At 41.5% G+C, this 20,321-nt stretch overlaps 1 protein-coding gene across 2 annotated transcripts in view; it reads left to right on the top strand.

Annotated features, from left to right (window-relative positions):
• The first annotated feature begins 6,687 nt into the window (after window positions 1-6,687).
• The window catches only part of Fam168a (family with sequence similarity 168 member A), a 124,676-nt gene continuing 111,042 nt past the window's right edge, over window positions 6,688-20,321 (top strand). Inside the window, exon 1 of one of the 2 annotated variants that reach the window (XM_052157480.1) lies at window positions 6,688-6,958. The gene's annotated coding sequence lies outside the window, so the exon portion shown is untranslated. The remainder of the gene's footprint in view (window positions 6,959-20,321) is intronic. The other variant, XM_052157499.1, reaches the window with a different exon arrangement.

The raw sequence follows: 20,321 nt of genomic DNA, 5'->3' as shown, positions 1-20,321 counted from the left end.
CCTTCCTTCTTTTCTTTCTTTTAAATGTATTTTTATTTCATGTGTATGAGTATTTTGCCTGCATGTATGAATGTTCACTTTGTGTGTGTGTGTGTGTGTGTGTGTGTGTGTGTGCCTGGTGCCTGGTGTTCAGAGAGGCCGGAAGAGGGTCCTGCTGAATCCTTTGGAACTGGAGCTAGGGACAGTAGCAAGCTGCTATGTGAGTGCTGGGAACTAAACCCAGGTCCTCTGCAAGAACAGCCTGTGCTCTTGACCACTGAGCCACCTCTCCAGCGCAGGTTCTACTTTTTATTTGTTTAAAGTTTGTTTATTTGGGCAGCTTTTTATGAAAGATTCTGCTAGACTTCAACTCCAATCACTTCCTCCAAGTCCGGCCTTGTCAGTGACAATCCTTACTCTGGCAGCAATCCGTTCTGTGCACGGCACCTGTTATGTTGGTTACCTTTCTTCTGCTTTGGAGGAGGGGAGTTTGCTGGGTTGACCACATTTGTGGATGGGAAAACATATGTAGGCGGGAAGCAACTTGATAAAAGTCAGAGGTCATGTAGCTTGGAAGTAGCCCGAGGAAGAACTGAGCCTACTACGTCAAAGTTCTTCCTCATGCTGCCCTCACAGTATGGGAGTGTCCCTTGCTATGATGACTTCCAGAATTGACACTTGTCTTTTGCCTTTGCCTTTCACTTCAGTTAATGTATATTTTTCTTTGCATTTGAATTGGTTACCCATATAATATATGTACTGGTCATGTTAACTGATTGACTGATTCATTAATTCATCCACCATTTATTGAACTCCTAACTTGTAAGTAGCCTTGATTAAGCCGGTAAGTTAGCTGGAGCTCTGGGTCACAGGGATGAATCAGATGCCCTTGGGCCTTGTCATTGAGGAAGGAGGGTGAATGGTGAAGTGTGGGAGCCAGCTGCAGAAGCCCAGAGCAGATTCCCAACCCAGCAGGTGAGGAGAGGCTTGCTGATACCTCGCCTAGGCCCGGAAGGATGGATAGGATGCAGCTTATTCCTGTACCTTTGACTGTTGGAGTGAAAGGTTAGAATGGGTATTTGCCACTCACGTATTGAATGTCAGCGGTGTGTTATTTACTTCCTAACACTCTGGCAAGCTGGCACAGCAGGTTCATGTCACAGCCTCCAACATGAATGGCAGTTTTCCAATTGCCCAGTGTTGGGTCATTCATAAAATAGTTTCATGCTTTTGTCTCTATTAAGTCACCAGAAGTTCTTTCAGAGATTTTTTTTTTATATCATGGCTTTTCTCTTGGTTAGCTTCTTTAAAACCCTAAAAATCTATGTTTACATCTCCAAAAAGACTACTGCAAAAATTTATAAGCAAAATGAGATAATTTTGGAAGTTATAATCAGCCAGACTGCACTAGCTGAGTATTAAATCTGGTACGGTTTTAATTGCAACTCAGCCAATCTCTTTATTGCTTTGGGCCTCAATTTCCTCTACTATAAAATGGGTATGTGAGGGACTGGAGAGAGGGCTCAGTGACTAAGAGCATTTACTGGTTTTTCTGAGGACCAGAGTTCAGTTCTCAGTACAGATGAAAGGTAGTTCACAGTTACCTGTAATCCCAGTTTAGGGGACCTTGGGCTCCTTCTTCTGGCCTCCCTGGGGACTCACACTTCATGTGCACATTCTGTCTCTGTCTCTGTCTCTCACACACATACATACACACACACAATTTATTTTTCAAAAGGCACCACTGAAGCCGGGCAGTGGTGGTGCACACTTTTTATTCCAGCACTCAGGAGGGAGAGGCAAGCAGATCTCTGTGAGTTTGAGGTCAGCCTGGTTTACAGAATGAGTTATAGGATAGCCAAGTCTATACAGAGAAACCCTAGCTCAAAAAACCAAGAAGAAAAAGGAAAGAAAGAAACTAAGAAAGAAAAAAGGCATATCTGAGGGAGCACAGGTTGAAGGATTTAATAAAATAATAGATTTACAAGGCCAGCCTGGTCTACAGAATGAGTTCCAGAACAGTCAGGGCTATACAAAACAAAACAAAAAATGTTTTAGCCACTAATACAGCCTTTGACTCATTAATAAAGATTAGTTCAGTTCCTCTCATGTAATCTTTAATGTCCAGTTTATTATGCTTCCAGAGTAAATTACTGTTACTATTATTGTTAACATAGGGTTTGTGCAGCTCATGCAGGCCTCAAGCTCCCCCTGCAGCTGAGGTTGGCCTTTGGACTCCTAGTCTTCTTGACTCCTCCTCCTGGGCGAGCGAGCGAGCAGCACCACCATGCCTGACCTCAGAGACTTTTTTTTTTTTAATTTTGGTGCTGGGGATCAAATTCAGGGCCTTGAGCATGAGAGGTAAACACCCCTCAGCCAAGCTACGGTCCATAGGGCCCCAGAGCAGTGCTACAAGCAAATCTCGCACCGGTACCAACGCTTCCAGAGATGTTTTTCGAGATAAGTGCAAAAAGCCCATCAGCATTAGCGGGAATGAGCAAATTAATCAGATAGTGACTGGCAAAGGAGAGTGTTTGAACAGGGTCGTCGTGACTCTTGAGTTTGTTTCCATGGAACTGTAGAGTGAATTCCATATGGTAGATAAAAATCAACAGAAAAATAAAAGCAACAGCAGTTAAAGGCACACGTGGAACAATTTACTGTGGATGGAAAAGCAGAGTGAGTGACTCCGCCTCTGTCAACAACCCTGAATAAGGCAAAGCTGCCCCCGGGAAAGTCCTTTCAGTAGAAATAATCAAGCACAAAATAAAATCCAACAGTGGCCAAAATTGTACAAAGAAAAGGTAGCCTTGACGGAAATAATTACTAACAAAGGCCTATAATGACCGAAAGAATAATCAATGAAAATCAATAAAGAGAAAATTGCTGTGTGAGGTGTATGAGGAATCTGCTTATCTACTTTCTTTTGTTTTTTAAAGTAGGGATTCTCTGTGTAGCTCTGTCTTGGAACTGGCTCTGTAGACCAGGCTGGCCTCAGACTCGGGTATCTGAGTCCTCTGCCTCTTGAATGCCAGGATTAAAGGGTGCCACCATGTTTTGCCTTATTTGTTTTATAAAATAGAAAAAAGAAAAGCTTGGGGATGCAGTGATGGCTCAGAGATTGAGAGCATTGGTTGCTCTCTAGAGGACCTGGGTTCCATCTCCAGAACATCACAGTAGCTCACAGCTGTCGGTGACGCCAGCTTCCGGGGGTCTAACGCCTTCTTCTGACACACACGTGGTGCACATACACATTCAGGCAAGAACACTCACAGGCAAAAAAAAGTTAAAAACAGAAAGAAAGAAAAATTGCTTCTCTTTTTCTTTTGACACAGGGTCCATGTAGCCCAGGCTGGCCTGAACCCTGCTATGTCATGGGAGCTGACCCTGGACTCTGGCTCATTTGCCTGGGACCATCAGCATGTGCCACTGCTTCTGGCTCTTATTTTATTTTATATTTTCTTCTTTGAGATGATGTCTTTTTCTATAGCCTGGCAATGAATTCTCAACTTTTCTGACACAGCCTCCTGGGTCCTGATGTTACAGGTGTGTGCCACAAAATCTGGCACTAGAGAAAAGAATCTATCTCTCCTGGCCTAAAAATAATGTGGAAAACTTTCCTTATAATTGGAATAATGGAAAAGGGTCTATTCTGAAGATAATTCAATTTAAAAACTTAGGGCAGTTGTAGCTCAGTAGAATTAGTTTATATGAGGCCCTAAGTTTGATGTCCATCGTCGCAAAGAACAAAACTAAAAAACCAGATTACCCCCACCCCACCCCCAAAGGCTGGGGAGTATCCCCCCACCCACCTTCCCGCAGCGAGGCCTCCCTAGGCTCTGCTATGGTGCTCTGTACTCTAGGCCTGTGGGCTCGGGAGCTTCTGGGTGATTTCCCATCTCTGCCTCCCATCTTGCTGTGCGAGGACCATGCTCACCTCCACACAGGCTTTTTATGTGGTAGGTTCTGGGAATTACACCTGGGTGTCAGGCTTGCCTAACTAGTACCTTTAACTATTAAGCCATCTCTCCAGCCCTGCTTGAAAAAAAAAAAAAAAAACCCAAAAAACCAAAAACCAAAAAACAAAAAAACAAGGGTCCTGAAACTCTGTAGACCAGGCTATCATTTAACTCCGAGACCTGCCTGCTTCTGCCTGTTTCTGCCTGCTTCTGCCTACCAAGTGCTGGGATTAAAAGCATGCACCACTAACCACCTGACTTAAAATTTTTTTTTTAGGTACCCTATGGTTTGTGAGGTAGAATGTTACAGAGCCTTTATTATAATTCTCTTCCCCTATCTTCACTTACCCTGAACACAATAATCTGGCCCTCAGATTAGAAACCACCAAGATAAGAATTAAGATATAAGGAAAATCAGTTTGTCTAAAGCATGCTCTGTGGAAGGTATAACTCTGGTTTTGAGAATGAGTAGGAAGGAAGAGAAAGCTGGGTACATGGTGCATGCCTGGAGAGGAAAGGGAGGCGGACCGCGCTTTCACATCCAGTGTTGGCTATAGCCAGTTCCAGTCCAACTGGGGCTATGTGAAACTTTGTCCGGAGCAGAGGGAGAAAGTCCCCAAAAGAGATAATTTGAGAAGAGAAACTGAGAATTCCTTGCTTACTTTATGTTCTTTAATAAATTATAATTGTGATGGTTAATTTGTCAGTTTGATGGGATTTAGAATTACTATGGAAAAACAAATCTCTCTGTGTGTTGGAGGGATTATCTAGATTAGGCTAACTGAGGTGTGAAGACTCACCCCAAATATGGGCAGTACATGGAATGGGGTTCTTAGACTGAATAAAAGGGAGAAGGTGCTTTTTGAGAACAAGTATCTCCCTCTCACATGACCTGCTCCTGCTGCTGTACCGCATAAACTGATGGCATGATCATTTGGTGCATGGTTAAGAGGAAGCCTTTTATTGTAGGGATGAGGGAGAGTTCAGCTAAAGGCATCTGGCAGAGTCCAGAGTGGAAAGAAGAGTGGTAGACGGCACATGGCCAGGAGAAGGACTTGGCCATGAGATGGGGCAGGGAAAGAAAGAAAAAGGGTCTACCAAAAAAGAGGGGAGAGAGAAAGGGGGCAAGAGAGCTGAACTATTAGGGTTATAGAAAAATGAGAAGCTGAGGTGGGGAGAAGCCCATAAACTGAAGGAATTTAGGGTAGTGGGTGGGGTGAGAAGAGCCAGGATGCCAGCATGGAGTCTGTAACAGGCCTGTGAAACCGAGAGAGGGAGCACAAAGGGGAGCACGGAGGCCAGCCTGCTCTTTGGTGTGCAAATAGCCAGGCACCACAGATGGCTATTTGTGCTGAGTTTCTGACCTGACACTTATCTTCCCTAAGATGCAACTGTAAGTCACAATAAATCCTTCCTTTTTTCCTTAAGTTGCTCTTGTCAGGTATTTTGTCTCAACAACCAGAGAAGTAACTGATAGAGTACACAACCACCATTGTTTTAATAGCGGGCTTGACTTAGTTTACAGAAAGGTAGACACACAGTCCTGAAACACCGTTCAGGCAATGAAGACCCAAGGAAAGTTTCTAGGTGGGAAAAAAAGAGGCTGTTGTATTTGGAATATGTGTGTGTGTGTGTGAAATAGCCTTTCATGTTTTAAAAAACGGTGTGTGCTTCCTTAAACAATTCAGTCAGTATAAAGATAAGAGGATCTTGAAACCTAACAATCCTTTCTCAAAGATAATCACTGATAACATTTCTAGAATCTCTTCCCTGAAATTCTTATGCTTTTATATCCTCGAACTTCAAATAAATCGAACCTGTTTAATCTTGCTGTTTTTGCAATCAGTTTGCCCCTCTGACAAGAAATTGTGAAAAGCCTTTCATGTCTAAAGATATTTACTATCATTTTAAATGGCTGCTTAGCATTACGTTGAATGTACGCATCACTATTTATTAAATCAGCCCCTTTGATGAATATCTACATCTTCCTCAACTCATATTCAACAACCTCCTATAATAACTGTGGGCATTGTTTTCTAAAATTTCAAACATCTTTGCGAATTAAATACTAATAAGTAATGTAAATGTAAACAAATGTGCTTTTTACATGAGGATTCAAGTTGCAGAATCGTCCTCGGATTTTCAGGGATGCCAGTGAAGCAGCTGCTGCATTAGTTCTGGCGAGACAGTGACAACGGAGATGGCGAGGAGAGTACACAATCACAGGTGATGTAGCCAATCTAGGCCCAAGTTCAGTGGGTTGGAATAGTCCTTCCCCTTTTTCTCCCTTTCACTTCTTTTTTCTTAACATGGAGGAAGGACTGAGAACTGCATGTCCCAGCATTTCTCAAGGACTACACTCCTGGGAACTGTAGTACCGGGTCTGAGAGGGGTCCGGAAGGAGAGAATGAGAAACTGTGTGCGGCATGCTGGGAGGTGTAGTCCCTCGGGCGGAAGAGGGTGCGTGTGTAGGCTGGAGACGCAGAGAGTTTGGCTTTATGGAGATGAGGCTGCGGAAATATCCAACTTCCCTCTCAAGAGGCCTTTGAGTTTACAAAAGCCCGTGGGAGTCGGCTTCATTCCATTGTCTGTGACCCAAGAGGGTGCGGTCCAGGACCGGCGCAGGGTTGGGAGATCCAGGCCGCGTAGGGCCGCGGCAGAGCATGCCGGGAGTTGAAGTCCAAGAGCTCTGAGGCTGTGGGACGTGTCGGGACAGCGCCGACTCCTCCTCCCCCGCCCTTCTCAGCGGTCCCCCGCCCCCTCCCTCCGCCTCCTCCTATCTTGCCTGCAGCCGAGCGTCCCCTTCCCCCACTGTCGGGTTTCTCCGCGGCTACTGCAGAGGATTCAGATCCGAGTAGCTGAGGAGAAGGAGGAGGAGGCTCCCGTCCCTGCGCGCCATCCACCTCCCTACTGGACACGGACGAGGGAACGAGAGCGTCGCCGCTGTAGCCTCCAGAGAAGACAAGGGCATCGCCGCTTCAGCTGCCGCCGCCGCAGTTTTCGTCTGCAGCAGCTCGCCGGTGAGGAGACCCCCCCGCCCCCCGGCCCGCTCCCGTGGAGCCTGGGCTGGTGGCGCCCGGAGAACGAGGGTGGGGGCTGTAGGGCCCCCGCGCCGGCTGGGGGGAGGGGACCGAGGTGGCGATGGAACGGCGGGCTGGTGGGGGAAGACTTGTCTGTACGCGGGCTGGGGGTGGGGTGAGGGTGGGACACCAGCAGGTCAGGGGAGGGTAGCGGAGGGGGGCGAGGGGGTAAGACTTTACATGGAGGGATAACCAGGTCTGGGATAGGAGCGTGGGGTGTGTGGGGTATCGAGGTGGAATTAGGGATTGTCTTGGGGCGAGGTGGAAGGTGAGATTGGAGTGGGATGTCTTTTAATGGGGGAGGGGACTGAATGAAGGTGATGATTTGGGGTTGGCCTGAAGCACTTGACAGCTTGGGATCAGAGCAGGGTGGGGGCTAAGGAGACTGTTTCAATGCCAGTGGGATATAAACGTTGCATGGGACTCTGGGGAGTGCTAATTTTGGAAGGTGGGACTTGGGGTGGACCTGGGGAAGGAAGATGGAGATGGTAGGAGCTGGGGGTGAGGGGTTTGGCATAGGTTGAGACCCGAGCTTGAAATGGGCTGTTGTCTTCTGGGGATGGTGGAATTTGTGAATACTTACGGAAATAGCTTGGGCTTGGAGAGAACAGAAGAGGCAGAATTTGTTTGGGGTTTTCTTGAGGTAGGCTGTTGTTGGAGGTTTGAATTTGGGCTGGCAGTGATGAGACTTCCAACTACAGGAGATGGATGAGGTAAGCTGACATGAGGGAGTGAATTACAAGTTGGGCCCCAAATAGGAAGACAGGGATTGAAATTGGGGATGAGGGCTCAGTGTGGGAAAGGATTTAGGATGAGTTTAGAGTCTCTGGAGGGAGCAAGGTGGCTCCCGTGAGCGGAAGTTGGAGGTAGAGGGTACTACTACTCAGCAGGACTCAACTGAAAGAATTCTGGCAGGTTAGGGGATGGTATCATAAAGAAAATGTCTCTCTGCCAGTTTTGCAGAAGAAATGTCTGTGATGAGCTGGTTACCCTTGGTGAGGTGGCAGAGGGGATGGAGTGGGTTGGTTTATTTAGGAAAGGAAGGATTGAGGTGTCCACTAAGACACACCAGAGGTTTAGGGGTTAGAACATTTACACTGGCTGCTTTGGTGACAGACAACAATAACCAGGCCGTTAGAAGGGTCTTCACAGGGGACAGAGGAGGTACATTAAGATTCTGCTAGAGGCTATCTTAACGCTGTCAATTTGACCCTTTTGTTTTATGGTGGAATTGTCTGCGAATGGCAGCTCCAAGGGTAAAGTTAAGAGAACCATTCAAGGAACAATTAAAGGAGAGTGGGGAGTCTGGCAGTTCCTATGTCAGAAAGGGAAAGTTGGGGGCTGGAGGGGGATCCACTTTCAAAGGAAAGGTGGGAGAAGGTGGGACTGTCTCTGTGGTCTCCTCCCCCTCGCCCCCTCTACTGAAACTAGTCCTGGAATCTAGAATTTAAATGGACTTTGATGAACTTGGGGTTGTTAAGGGTGCATTCTTGCTTGAGAACTGATTAATGAGACTGAAAAATAGGAAGGCTGAGTTTATTTTCTAGGCAGGCAAGGTGCATGTATGCAGAAAGAGGTTAGCAAGCCCCACCTCCCCCCCAATAAAATTGATTGCTTGAAGACTCCATTTATTGGTGTCCTGGTTTGCAAGGCAATTAGGCCCATCATTGTATTGCAGGCTAATAATCCTGAGATGAGTCTTGGCACCACCACTTTATGTAAACAGAGAGAAGGCAGGAAATATGGAAATGTAATAAATATTCATTCTTTGGTGAGATGGTTTGGTACTGATGGAATTTTTCATTTGATTCTCTTGACATTACATGATAAGATTTAAAATAATTGGGCTGTTTCTGTAGATTGAATTTTCTTCTAAAGAAATTCAAGTGATCAGAATTCTGTCAGGTGTGAATAAATAAAGTATAATATACAACCATATTTTATTGTTAAGGGGATGCTGTTGATGTAGACACATTGCATAAGAGAATAACTCCATCTATTCATCAGAAATTTGATTTAAAGGTTGGAGATGAGTTTATTCTTGGGGATGGAACACCCAGAGGAACGTAAAGCGAGGAAACATCTTTAGGGAAACAGTTTTCGGGTTCAATTGCATTAACTGTGATATGTTAAATTTGACGTGGCTGTTGATTAGAGTGTAATCTAGGGAAAAAAGAGAAATGGAAAGAAGATAAAATTGATATCAATGGGAATTAAAAAAATATTTTTTTCTGTTAAAGTTTTAGTGTTCAGCTATAAAACAAGGAAAAACATTTATTTTCCTTGGTATTCATAGTTGAACACATAAAAATGCCCATTTAGAGGGTGGATTTACCCTTGGAATTAGAAATGTTACCTTTTTCTTTTAAAAAAAGATTTATTTATTTGAAGTATGTGAGTACACTGTTGCTTTCTTGAGACACAGAAGATACCATTACAGATGGTTGTAAGCTACCATGTGGCTGCTGGGAATTGAACTCAGGACCTCTGGAAGAGCAGATGGTGCTATTAACCACTGAGTCATCTCTCCAGCCCTTAAAGGATGCTTTCTATATTCTAACCAAACCAAACTAAACCAAAAACAAACAAACAAACAAACAAAAAAACCCAAACAAACTCAAGCTTGAACAGTTACCTATAATTCCTTGAGAGTATAATCTAACCAATGAGGTCATTTCCCCTTATAACTTTTTTTTCCCTTGGGGTCCAGACCTTGCTTGTGTGGATTTGCAAGCATGCTCTGGAGATGCGCTGGTCATTTTAAAGCCCTGGTTTTTGAAACCTCAATATAAGAAGAGAAATCACATTTGGGTGGGAGAACTGTTTGGGTAGATTTGTTTTTCCAATAGTCCTGGTTTACCTGGGCAGCTGTGAAGCAGACACTGGTAAAAAGTGGAGGGATTTGTAGCCTGCATAAAATGAGGAGCCCAAGAGTTTAGAAGTCAAGGGTTTTGACTTCAAAAATCAATTCCAACATTTGAAAATGGAGTGATTTGAGTAAAGTCATAAGACCCTTTTTATACTTAGTGGCAATGATTGCATAACATTGTAAATACATTGAAAGTCTAGGCTTGTGTATTTAACTGTGGTTAAAATGCCAAAACAAAACAAAACATTCATACTTCACAAAGGCCATCAAAGGAGACAAATGAGTTCATGTTTTAAATACGTTGTGTATATATAAAATGTATGCTTACTATTTGATTCCTGCTCGGTGCTAGGGGGATAGAGATGGACAAGCAGTTGTCAGGGGGCTTTCACTGTCATGAGAAGGACGGGCTGTTTTAAGTTTAGAAGTGCAGCAAAATGAATGTGGTGGGTAAAGAGTGGATTCTGAAGTTTCCTCTCTGCTACTAGTTATATGACCTTGGGCACAGTGAACTTATCTATAAAGTGAGGATAATAAAATTAACCTCGTTAAGATTGTCTTGTGATTAAGGAGAATAATTTAAGAAAGCATTTAGCACAATGTGTTATATAGTGTACATTAAAACAATATTAGTTTTTATTATCTTAGAGAGATAGGCAGAAGCCAGGATGGTGAATAGCCCTGTTACCCTGCCACTGTGTTCTTAGTATTATGATATTCTTTTGTTTATAAAGAAGTTATTATGTTACATTGTTATGAAACCACAATTAATGTACAGTTTGTATGTTTATAGTTTGGGAACTTTAAACAATTCATTAAATGCTAGCTTCATAACTGGGCAAATAAGAACTATGCTGTTGAGAGGAATAAAATGCTTTGTTTAAGGGATACAGCCTTAAATACAGTGTTAGATGTTAATGGCAGCATCTGGATTATTTCCTAGAATTCTGGTTCCCAAACCCTGGCCACATCTTCTTTTTAAATTATGAAATGGTTCATATGTATAAAGGTATGCTTAGCACAGATTCACAATTCAAAGAATAACAAGTTGAAAGCTGGGTGGTGGTGGCACACGCCTTTAATCCCAGCACTTGGGAGGCAGAGGCCAGCCTGGTCTACAGAGTGAGTTCCAGGACAGCCAGGGCTACACAGAGAAACCCTGTCTTGAAACAAAACAAAACAAAACAAAAAACCAAAGAATAACAAGTTGAAGATTTGTGTACTCACTACCTCGTTGATAAAAAGGAGATTTCTAGGACTTGTGTTATTTAAAGATGCTGTCCTCCTGCCTTAGCCTCCTGAATTCATGTTATAGGATCAGAGGTCTTTGTCTTCGGCAGGCTTGTTTCCTATCTCCATCAAGATCAAATCTAGGACCTTGAACATGCCAGGCAAAGCCCTGTTCCACAGAAGTACACCCCTGTCAGGGGTTAGTGTTTTAAAGCCTCTTGGGCAGCCCTGTCTCCTGATTAAATCTTTCTTCTCCCTTAGAAGCAATAGCTTTCCTGAGTTTTATGTGAAACAACCTTTCCTTTCCTATTTTTCGGTTTCTGCCTTATTTTTATTCTTAAACTATAGAAAGCATTATCTATTTTATTGTTATAATAACAAATATATTTGGTATAAATAGGAAGTTACAAAAAATAAAAAGGGAAAATTAGTGTGTCCTTTTGGTAGTATCCCCTTACTACTTAATTTCCTGTTCTTTCCCTCCCTTCAAATCAGAGCTTCCCTCAGGTTAAGTATATACTCAAAACACTGAGCCCAGCGCCCATAAAATTTTCTTTTGTGCATGTATGCAGATACTAAAGAATCTGGGTAGTCTAGATAGCTAGAGGAAGCAAATTTGTCTTTATGGAAGATCAAATTACTCAAATGTAGTTGGAAATAAAATGAGGAGTGGTGGTTGTGGAAGTAGTGTTGTGAGCTCTGAAAGCTCTCTTTGGGAGTCATTGGCAGGAATTGTAAATGCCCTAGATTCTAATGCTTTGCTACATTAGCTTGAAGCTTCTTGTCATGTTTTGGCAAACTATTATTATTAGTTTTTTGAGACAACATCTCTCTGTATTTTAGACTGACATGAACTTGCTTTGTAGTTCTAGCTGATCTCAAACTTGACTCCTCTTTTGCCTTCGTTGATCATAGGCATGCCCCACACTCTTGGCTTACTCTACTTTTCTAGTTACGTTTTATACATCTTCCATATCTTGCAGATAGGCAGCCTGCCTGGTACATTGGCCTTTACTTGATTATGTGGGACCCTCTCTCATCTGAAATACAGAGATAGAGTACCACAAATAGGAAATTCTTAGTTGCACATACAGAAACTTAGCAACTTAAATGTGAAGGAATGTTAGTCCAATAAATTTGTATTCTATATTCATTAATGATAGATTCATTAATTTATCTATCAACTTAGGTTCAAGTGATACAATATCAGAAAATATTCTTTCTATCTATTGGTTTTTCTGAGACAGGGTTTCTCTTTGTAGCCCTAGTTGTTCTGAAACTAGCTTTGTAGACTAGGCTGGCCTTGAACTCAGAGATTCACCTGCCTCTGCCTCCCAAGTGCTGGGACTAAAGGTGTGCATCACCACCACCTGGCTAAAAATATTTTTAAATTGTAAAGGATTATATAAATGTTATTTACCTAACTGAAACCAAGGTACTTATACATTATTAAAAGCTTGTTAGACTAGGTTTATTGTCTATCTTAAACATTCTTCCTGTATAATGGGGCAAACATGAAAGCTATTCTCTAGTTTTTCCCAGGAAATTTAAAGATTGTTAGCTATAGTGGGCTGAAGAAAGGGCTACAGGATTCCTACCTAGTGAACTTACGGGATCTGATGCTACATTAAATGTGCTTGATAGCTAAAAATGAAAAAAATTAAGGATTTATTGAAGTGGGAAATATATGTTGTTTGTTTGCCATTATTCCGACAACTATAGCTCCTTCCCTTTGCTTTCTGTGACAATTACAGAGAGTAATAGAGTGAGGAGAACTATTGTACATATTGAAGAAAGAATTCATACTCATTGTCGGGTTGATACATGAATTAAATAAGGACAAAGTACCTGGAACATGGACACACATAATAGATACTTAATATAGTAGCTGTTATTATTACTGATATTTTTATTAAACTTGTGAGCTGCTTCTTGAGACTGCTCTTTTGTTACTCAGTATTTTCTACCTTTTAACTGTTGGGAGTGTAGACATGTGCCACCACATCTAGCTTAAGATGATAATTAAACAAGGTGTCTCACAGAGACAAGGCAAACACTCTTGAGCTTTTTATCCAACCTGAACTTTTACTGTTAATGGTTTTTAATTTTTACTTACTCATTTTTTATTTATATTTTTGCCCTTCTTGGTTTGCTGTTTATCGGGGGCAGCATTTTTTTGTTGTTTGTTTGCTTTTTGAGGCAGGGTCTCATTATGTAGCCCTGGCTGTCTTGGCACTCTGTGTAGACCAGGCTTGCCTTGAACTCACAAAGATCTGCCTGCCTTTGTTTTCTGAAGGACTGGATTAAAGTTAACGGTCACCATGCCCAGCGAAACTTTTTTAAATTAAATTTATTTATTAAATGTGTTTGCATGTATGGATGTTTACTGTGTTTGTGTCATGGTGTACGGTGGCAGTCAGAGAATAGTGCGGGTGTCAGGGATGGAACTCAGGTCATCAGGCTGATGGAGCTAGCTTGGAATTTACCACGTAGATGAGTGATCGGCCTCAGGTTTGCAGTGCTCTGCTTTAGCCTCCAAGGTTCTGGTTTTACAGGTATGTGACATCTTGCCTCTCAGGAATTGTGAAAACAGTTGACACAGACAACAAAAGTTTGTTATTTCTGCCTTTTAATAAGTGTTGGTATTTTTATTTGTTTCTTTTTATCTTCTATGTATGAGCATTGATTTCTTTAGGGCTGGCTTCCTGGTTCATTGGACTGACTTCCTTGATTCTGTGAGTAGTCTTGCCATATGTTAATGGCTGTCAAATTCCTTTCTCTGGCTCAGAACCCATTCCTGAGCTTCAGACATATCTCTGGCTGTCTCTCTATCACCTCCATTATAGCCATTCCAATGTCCTCAGTTCAATGTCTCCAAAACAGCTCATACTGTTGTCTACTTCTGACCTCTGTCTCTGTATACTTACTACCCAAAAAGCTGAAACGCTTGGTTCTTTGTTTTTGTCCGACTTAAAGGGATTAACCATCCATAGGGTTACTCAAGACACAGATCCATGGGGTATGTTCTTGTCACTCTCCCTTGGCTTCTTCATACAAAATTTATAGCTGTCTAGATCTATGCCTGTCCAGCAGTATAGTATATACTTAGACTCCTGGTTTATTTCTCATCACTCATAGTACTGGTTATCAAGCACCTTGTAGTTGCTAAGCTATGTTGATGTTTCATAAGTTTGCTCATCCTTTATCATTTAAGGAATGCATTAAATGATATTCCTTAAGAAATCTTTGAGGAGCTGGAGAGATGGCTCAGCAGTTAAGAGCACTGACTGTTCTTCCAGAGGTCCTGAGTTCAATTCCCAGCAACCACATAGTGGCTCACAACCATCTGTAATGGGATTCAGTGCCTTCTTCTGGTGTGTCTGAAGAGAGCGACAGTGTACTCATAAAAAAAAAAAAAATTAAATCTTTGAGAACAGTTAAGGTTGTCATAACAACAAAGTGCCCTATTCTGTTTCCAGAGAACATCTAGTGCATTTATCTGTTATGACTGCCTGACCTTAGGAAAATTTAATTTTTAATGTTTATTTACTTATTTGTGTTGGTTTATTTTCGAGACAGAGGTTCTCTCTTGCTGTCCTAGCACTCACTGTGTAGAACAAGCTGACTTATAACTCACAGAGATCCACCTGCCTCTGCCTCTCAAGTGTTGGCATTAGAGGCATGCCTCCCTCACCATGTCTAGCCTTTTTATTTATTTTTTAATTAAAAAATATTTTTTACATAATGAGTGTTTGCCTGCAGGTGCCTGCAAGGTCAGAAGAAAGTGTTAGATCCCCTGGGACTAGTATTATAGATGGTTGTAAACCACCATTGGGTGCTTACAACTGAGCCAGAATCTTCTGCAAGAGTCCCCAATTTAGTTCTTGTCTTTACCTTTGCTTAGTTGTAACTTTTGTGAGGGTGATGACCTCTCGACTTTGGAATATAGTTTATATTTGCAAATAAAATATGTGAATGTGCTATGTATACTTCTGCAAATATTATTAAATCTTTCCTCCATTCGTAGTATATACATTGCTTATGTGGCACTATTTTTACTTTAATAGGTAGGAGCTAAAAGCAGACAAAACAATTTGATAGTTGAATATCAGTTGTAGGCAAGACGTTGGATTTTTTTTTTTGTTTTCCATATACAGCTTAATCTTCACATTATTACTGGATAGAGAATTGTGCCCATGTTTTAAAGACTCAAACATTTTAGACCTATAGGGATTAGGTAGTTTACATTTGGTTACTTAGTCTAAGGGGGCAGGGGCGTGGTAGTGTGTGCCTTTAAGGCAGCATTCAGGAGGCAGAGGCAGGCAGATCTCTGTGAGTTCCAGACCACTGAGAACTGCAAAGTGAAGCCCTGCTGCAAATGAAACAAAACTAAACTTGTTCTGCATTGTTCCAAAGCCTCTGGTGTACATCTAAGGACATCCAGTGACAGATTCTTTGCCTAGCATGTGTGAAGCCTCCTGTTTTTGATCTCCGACACTGCTGAAAAGCAAATCAACCTAATAAAATAACCCCTTGTTCTTTTAAAGTTACCGTGTGTAAAGAATCCTGGCTTTAAACTGCTATCTCAGTAGTCTGAGCCTACTTAGATAATGTCTTGGTTGTCAATTAGAATTATCCAGATGTTAAGATAAATAAGCTCCACCACCCGCTGGTCTAGCGTTACTGACTTCCTGTAGGTAGACCGTGTACATGGGGAGGCATTGGTAGTCTGTCTTTTACTGTAAAAATCCCTCAGGGTCGTTTATGAATAATAGAAATTTCTCAGAATTCTTGAGCTAGGACATCCAAGATCATGATGCCAGCACATTTGGTGTCTGGAAAGGAAAGTTTATTTGTTTCCAAGATGGTTCTTTGTTGTTGTGTCCTATGGAAGGGACCAAAGCTGTGTCCTCTTTGGGTTGAAGGGCCTAAAGAATTAGGTGTAGGAGACTCCTTTTATCGTGATTTAAGATCTGTTCCACGGGAGTAGAGTGCTCAGGACTCCATCACTTCTCCAGAGTCCTTAACTCTTAACACCACCATATGCAATGGGGGTCAAGTTTCAACAGGAATTTTGAGGGGCACAAATATCTAAACTGTAGCAGTGGTTGTATATTTATGGAGAAAATATAAATTGAAAAGAAGTTCTTCTGGAGATCATGAATTACACCTGTAATTTCAGGATTTGGGAACTAGAGGCTGAAAGATGAGTTCTAATTTATCCTTGGTTCCATAGCAAGTTGGAGCCTCCTTTAAAAAAAATAAACAAAAGCATTTTTCTAGTCTTTTAACTATTAGTGTTCCTCTGTGCTTCTGAGTCCAGTCCATGGCTGTTGATTGTTTTGTATGACACAAAGAAAATCCAGTCTACATGGGTATTCGGGCTAGGAGAGAAAAGAACGCTGTGCCAGCATTTGAGAGGTTGAGATGAGCTGCACAGAAGACCCTATGTCAAAAACAGCCAAGCAACTAAGCAAATAGCCCCAGGAATTCCTTTTAATCTATTTTTTAGATAGTTGTGAATATTCGTAGAACAACTTGACAACTGTAGCTTCTTTCTTCTCATCTTTTTGTTTTTTCAAGACAGAATTCTCTGTGTAGCACTGACTGTCCTTGAACTCACTCTGTAGTCCAGGCTGGCTTCGAACTCAGAGATCCACCTGCTTCTGTCTTCTGAGTGCTAGGATTAAAGGTGTATGCCACCACTGCCCATCTGCCAGCTGTAATTTCTTAAGGCCTGTTTTTTGAAAATTTTGTTATATTAATATTTAATTGTCTGCTTTGAACTTTGACTAGTTTTTTTTTTTAAGATTTATTTATTTATAATATGTGAGTACACTGTATCTGTCTTCAGGCACACCAGAAGAGGGCGTCAAATTTCATTACAGATGGTTGTGAGCCGCCATGTGGTTGATGGGATTTGAACTCAGGACCTTTGGAAGAGCAGTCAGTGCTCTTAACCACTGAGCATCTTTCCAGCTCTGACTAGTTCTTTAGACCATTCATAATTTTGTTAGTATCATACTTTGCTATTTAAAAAAATATTGATCTATAATAGCATATCAAGAATCAGATGGCTTAAACAATAGAAAAGTATCTCATAGTTCTAGAGGCTAGAAAAATCTAGATCAAGGTGCCAGCTGGGTTAGTGTTTTGATGAGGGTTTTCTTCTTGTAAGTGGCTACTTCTTTTTGTGTAGTCACATATGTGGGTGGTAATGGTGAGTGTGCTTGCTTGCTTTCCTGAGAACATAGTCAAGTTTTGTGGTATCTGTCTTTTTCTTTTGTCTGTTTTCTTTCTTTTCTTTTCTTCTTTTTTTTAAAAGATAGGTCTCGATTATATATACAGCCTATCTGGCCTGGGCCTCATTGAGATCCTTCATCTGCCCGTCTTAAATGTATTTATGTGTGTAAATTCATTGTAAAAATTAAGAGGATAATTTTTGGGAAGTAGTTTTCTCCTACGATGTATGTTCCCAGAGTTAAACTCAGGTTGTCAGGCTTGGTAGTAAGCACCTTGTCCATTGATCCATCTTGTAGGTTCCCTTTTTATTTTTTTGAGACAGGGTCTCATGTAGCCTAGCTTGGTTTCAAACTTGCTGATCTTCCTGCCTCTCTGCCTCTCAAGTGCTGGGATTATAGGCATGTGACACCATGGCGTTCTCTGTGGTATCTCTTCTTAATAAGGGTACTGATTTCAGCTGGGCAGTAGTGGTATGGGTCTTTACTCCAAGTATGTGGGGAGGCAGAGGCAGGGGGATCTCTGTGAGTTTGAGACCAACCTGGTCTACAGAGTGAGTTCCAGGACAGCCAAGGCTACACAAAGAAACCCTGTCTGGAAAAACAAAAACAACAACAAATCAAAACAAAACAAAACAAAAAAGGAAAAATTTAGGTGTGCTAATTTCATCATTAGTGTACCTGTAATCTCATCTAAACCCCATTATAAATAAACTTGACTGTCTCAGAGATCTCAAATTTCCAATACAGTTACTGGTTTATTGGGCTATAAAGCTTCAACATGAATTTTAGAGGGGCTTACTCAGTCTGTGGCACTGAGTCATTCAGATCTTCTAAAAAGGTTGATGTTTTCTGCTATATAATGTAACAAAAAATGACGTTTATTAATCTTGCTACTGATCCTTTCAGACAAATCTTTTCTAATTTTCTCTTGAAGGCTCAGATTTTATCATGGGCAACAAATACTGACAGTTATTTTCCTTGAGCGACAGTCTCACATTGTTCATTTTTGAAGAAGTGTCTGCCAAACATCCAAGTCTGAATAATTACGGGTTGTCGGCCAGTTCTTTGCTCAAGTGAAGATGGAGTCCTATGAAAAAAGCAGCTAGTTCACCTCGCAACTCCGCTGCGTGGGTGCTTCAGAGCTTTTGAGTCAGTTCTTGTACTGTTACTTAGCAAAAACTCTTCATATTTGTATCTTATTACACAGAATCAAAAAAGATGTATAGCTATGGATTGAGATCTGAGATTTATTAAATTAATAATCTTTGTGGCATCGTCAGAAGCATTGCATTCCTTCAGTGAGACTGAATAGGTTTTATTTTATTTATTTATTTTTTTAAATTTGTGTGCATTTTCACAGTTGGTTTCATTGCTTCTTTTCTTTGGCTTGTAGAGACAGGTAGCCCTTGGTAGCCTGGCTGTCCTGTAACTCCTCTGTAGATAACACTGGCCTTACACTCACAGAGCTCCATCTCTCTGCCTCTGCCTCCCAACTCCTGGGATCAAAGGACACCACTGCAGGGTACCAGACTTATTTTTTTTATTGGAATGTATTAGGATTCTCTGGAGGAACAGAACCAGTTGAATATATATTAAAAGTGGGCTTCTTAGATTGACTTATATGCTATTCTCTGAGTAGTCCCAACAGTGGCAGTCTTCGCACTGGAGAGGCTGCTCAATCTGTGAAGGTCCCAGTCTTGAGCAGAGTCTGGAGTGTCCCTGGCTCTAGCGTTCAGTTCATATTAGAGTCGTAGGCAGTGGGGTTGCAACTCCTACCTGCATCCAGGTGATACAGCTTTTGTTTCTACCACTTCTGAACATTTAACATCCCAGAATTCCATTTTTTTCTTCTGTACAGGTAAAACAAGTAATAGTCCTAGAAACTAGGGATGAATTAGGTAGTTACATACTATTAATCTTCTTTCTTTTCCCCATTTTTTGAGATAGGACTTTTTTACGTAGCCCTAGCTGTCTTAGAACTCAAAATGTAGATTGGGCTGGCCTTGAACTCAAAAAGATCCTCCTGCCTCTCCCTCCTGAGTGATTGTACCACCACTGCCTTTCCATGGGATTAATCTTAACTGGCTAAAAATTTAATTTATGAGATATCAACTTCTTTTTAATACACTAGATTATTATTATTATTATTTTAGCAAAGCTTGGTTTAAATATTAGAGGTTACTAGAAATGGTAGTTCATGCCTATAATTCCAGCACTTGGGAAGCTGAAGCAAGAGGAGAAGAGCATGAGTTTGAGGCTAGCCCAGAGTGAGATCCTATCTCATGAGTTTGAGGCTATCCCAGAGTAAGATCTTATCTCAAAAAAAGGGGGTACAGGTTTGTATGCTGGGTTATAATGTATCTCAGGGATAGAACACTAGGGCTGAGTTTGCTCCTTAGCATGGGGTTGGAAAGAAGACATTCTATTATTTATTTGGTTCTAACATTGATAGTATTTTATATCATTCAAGTTTATTCATCAGAATAATTTTGCAAATGAGTTTAAATCCCAGTTGTTGGATTTGCTTGATGTGTGACCTTCAAAGTGATTTAATCTTTTTATGACTTTCTCCATTTCTTAGATGAGGATATAGTGGTATTTACATTATATAGCTGTTGTGAGGATTGAATGAAATAAAGTGGTTACTTCAGTGCTTGGTACATGGCATGATTTCCTGTATATGATAGTTCCGTTAACTGTTGGTGTTTCCTCCAAATTCTCATACTGAAGCTCTAATCCCCAGTGTGATGGTTTTGTTTGGAATGAGGCCTTTGGGACGTAATTAGATCTTGATTGTAGAATGCTCATGATGTGTTAGTACCCTTATAAGCAGACACACTAAGGCATGCCCCTGTCTCTTTTCTCTTCTGTGTGTGGGAGGAATGAGAAGAGTGCCTTTTGGAAGACAGGAAGCAAATCCTTCACCTAACCCTGCATTTCCTGGCACCTTGTTTTTGGACTT

This window comes from Apodemus sylvaticus, chromosome 1 (assembly GCF_947179515.1).
Source record: "Apodemus sylvaticus chromosome 1, mApoSyl1.1, whole genome shotgun sequence".
Classification (NCBI taxonomy): Eukaryota; Metazoa; Chordata; class Mammalia; order Rodentia; family Muridae; genus Apodemus; species Apodemus sylvaticus.
The sequence above is the reverse complement of the archived record's forward strand: the minus strand, read 5'-3'. Positions and strand labels throughout refer to the sequence as shown.